At 38.0% G+C, this 3,806-nt stretch overlaps 1 protein-coding gene across 2 annotated transcripts in view; it reads right to left on the reverse strand.

The window, feature by feature from the left end:
- Rptor (regulatory associated protein of MTOR complex 1) overlaps positions 1-3,806 on the reverse strand; it is a 427,093-nt gene that overhangs the window by 312,586 nt on the left and 110,701 nt on the right. The gene's annotated exons all lie outside the window — the stretch shown is intronic.

Raw genomic sequence — 3,806 nt, forward strand, 5'->3', positions numbered from 1 at the left:
GAGGAGGAGGAGGAGGAGGAGGAGGAGGAGGAGGACATTTCACTGCAGAATTTCCAGCCAAAATAATAGTTGGCATATTTCCTTCAATCTCCTGCAGAACACAAATTGATGTACCTAAAGGTAATAAGGCAAAGTCTTAAATTTAGCCAGAAGAAATATTTCACCAGTGGCAAACTAATACATTATTTAGAAAAGGGCTCAATCTGCTGGGCAAGGAAATATAGGCCAGAAAGAGTCTGGCAGCCTTCAGAAAAAAATACAATCATTATAGCTTTTCTAAATTCCTTCCTGAACCATGATCACCTTCACTGAAATATCCAATCTTGAATAGTCATAGCTAGAAAGTCAGAAAGAAAAAGCCTGAGAAATTTAGTGCCAGTAAGGAAACCATTAGTCCACAAGGCAGCCCTGTGGCACAGCTAAGTTGGTGGTGGTCAGTCTTCACACCTCCTGGATGGGAACTGCTACTGAGGTTAACAGGCACCCCTCATCTGTCCTCATCCACAGCAATATAAAGGCAGGCATTGATTTCAGCAAACATTCATGAAAAAGACCATAATGCAAATTGCCCAACTTTTGTGAGTCTTGCAATAAAGGGTACAGAGAAGAAAAAACCAGATCTATGGGTCTTTATATCAAAGGGTTAAGAAATTTAATAACAACTCCATTTTTTTGTTGTTGCAGATGGTACATTGACCTCTCTTTATTACTGCAGAAACTAGAGAGCCCTGCAAAGTGCAATAAAATGATGCACGTTTAGCTCCTCAATGTTTCAAAGCACCCTGATTTATTGGGAATCAGGCATATCTGAGCTTAATAATGGCCTCTTGTTTTGTGCAAACTTGCAAAAACAGCAATGCAGCTAGCTACCCACTGAGAAGTACTGCCAGGACCTTCACCTTCACTCTCATCTGCAATTCACACTAAGTGCTACATGCAAAGGTGCAAGCGCCATTACAACCACGTGCATATGGTATAACCGTATATTTGACATCCGTGAACCAGTCAAGAGATATCCTACAACATCTATTACTTAGGCTTGCTTCTGAAATACAGAAGTTCTCTAGTGGACTATAGCAGGAAATTTAAGATCAATTTTAGCATACATAGAAATAAATCTAATAGTCTTGGCATTCAAAAAGAAAATAATGAAACATTACTGTTGTGGCTTAGCTTCTTGAATATAGAAAAGGCCCCCCCTCTGTATGAACAGATTCTTGCTAGGTGACAGCTGATACATAATCTAGATTCTACTTTATGAATCAAAATGGAATCCCACCTGTACTGGGACACTAGCACCTCTTCTTAAGCATCCAAAAATCTTTAAACACTCTCCACGTCACCAGCCCTTCAAATTCTCTTTCATAGAAATTATTTTGCAGATTTGTTCTCAAACCTCAAGGACTATAGCCAGTTTTTCTTGGCTACAGATAGTTACCTAAGGACCGCATCCTCTAGACCTGTGCTCACCACCCCAGGATAGCCAGGCAATGATTGCATCCTACATATGATTCTACACTGCTGTCTTTGTGTCTAGGATCATTTACCTACATGCAAATGTTGCCTGCCCTACACCATAATGCCCCTTCCAGATACCATGGAAGATACTGACTGCTAGAAACTCAGATTAAACATGCCGGCCCTGCCCCCGGGGTGCGCTGAGACAGCAATTGAGACAGTGAGGTGGCATGTGCCTATAATCCCAGTGCTTGGGAAGCCAAAAACAGGAGAATCACTATGAGTCCAACCTGTGTAGTGAGATCCTATAGACCCTGTAGACCTAGTACTAAATACCTTAAAAAAAAAAAAGAAAGAAAGAAAGAAATTTAGATTAAAGTGTATAACAGGTCTTTAGAAGATTACTTTTATTAATAACTAGTGTTAACTGGCTAGCACCTGTCAAGCCAAACTAATAATAAAGCAAGCAGTAAATACTTCCTTAGCATTCAAAAAAATTATGTCATATTAAATAGAATCATGTCCTGAAATATTAAACATATATCTTCTGAAAGAATGTATTTTCTTATGGCTGTATTTTCTTATTTCTTTTAGAAGAAAACATTTAAAACAGCATAGGTTCATTCTGTAAAGAACTCCAAGTTCTGAAGGTATCTGCTTACACTGTACATAAAAAATTAGAATACCTAAAGTTATATACTATTTTAAAATACCAACCAAAATGCAAAAATAAGTCAAGCCCAGGAGAAACCAGAAGCAGCTAAGTCAGAAAGGTATTTCTTTAAATCAGGACAGTGCCGGTAGCAACATCACATCTCCCAGTATTGTTACTCTGCCCCACTCTCCCTTAAGTGCTGTCTTGCCATACTGAGATCCTGGATATCTTCAAAGCCCTCATAGAAACTATTTTTCTGTGAACACTCTACATCTCAACTATCTTTAAAGGAATACACCATCAACACATCACTCCAGTCCTCATCCAACCCCCAAATACATTGTACTCTCAAGAAAAATGCCCTGAATTTTTATATAAACCATCAAGAGGAAACAGACTTGAGAGGAAAAAACAAAACCTTCAGGGATTTATCAAAATAATCACCGAGAAACTGTCTTCTAAAGAATAAAGTTCTGTTATTACTGACTTGACAAGTTATAAATGCAAACCACAAAGACAGACAGATGTATCCTCACTAACATGAGCTCCAACAGAAACTACCTAAGGGCATTGTTAAAGGCAGGAACAAATTCATTTCTGGCTATCCTCTTACTCAAAGAATGTAAATAATATACAGGAAATCCCTAAATTTCAGATTGTTTAGATAAATGATTCACAAATCAAACTCCCAACTAGGCAAGTGTTAAGTAGGTTCCATAAATCATTTGTCTCCATCAGACTTATAGCCAAGAAGAGAATAAAACCTACAGGAGGTGCACAAGTAAGGAAACCTGCTTAACTTGCCTTCTTCATAACACTCCTTACAGATAATTTCAGACTCAGGCATCACACAAAGCTAGATATAATATGGGCACCTTGGTAAGCATGTCAAATGTCTAATTTCCTATTAAAGAAATTTAATAAGTCTTCAAGCTGGTTTATATTTTTTTAAAAAAGTCTTTGGGTAGTTTACAAATACCTAGATTTTAAAGGCAATATGACAGTTATATTGTATGCCACTTTTATGAAAGAAAGACGGGAGGCAGGGAGGGAGGGAAAGATGGAGGGAAGGAGGGAGGGAGGGAGGAAGGGAGGGAGGAAAGAAGGAAGGAGAGAGAGAAAGCAAACAAGCAAGAAAGGAGGCAGGCAGACTGTAAGATATAAGCCCAAAAAAAAAACAAAAAACAAAAAAAAACTAATTGGTAACTAATTCCCTAAAAAGAAACCTACCTTCTGAATCAAATCTAAGTGCATAATAGGTGTCATCTTTTGAACACTGGGTACTTTTTTCTCTCCTGTCTGAAAACAGAAGACAGGAAGGATACAGCTCTACCTAGTTGAGGTTATAGAAGAGTTACTGAAAATACATTTCCTGTACAAAATAAAATCCACAATTTAAGATAACATGAAAAATTTATTTTTAAAAGATTCTGTGAGGAAAATTCATGACACCAATTACCTGATGCATGGCTCACAGTAATGTATGAGCTGTCACCATAAATAACACACATACACACTAACAGGCTAGAGGATGACATGCAGGGATGCAAGGAGCATGCAATCCTTAGAAATATGATGTGAGGATCTACAAAGAATTCTCACTTGAACTCAAGAGTTTGAGACAAAGGAAGGGAAGAAGAAGAAAGACGAAGGAAGAAAGACGAAGAAAGAAAGACGAAGGAGGAGGGAGGAG

The sequence above is a fragment of the Octodon degus genome, unplaced genomic scaffold (genome assembly GCF_000260255.1).
Source record: "Octodon degus isolate 3935 unplaced genomic scaffold, OctDeg1.0 scaffold00112, whole genome shotgun sequence".
Classification (NCBI taxonomy): domain Eukaryota; kingdom Metazoa; phylum Chordata; class Mammalia; order Rodentia; family Octodontidae; genus Octodon; species Octodon degus.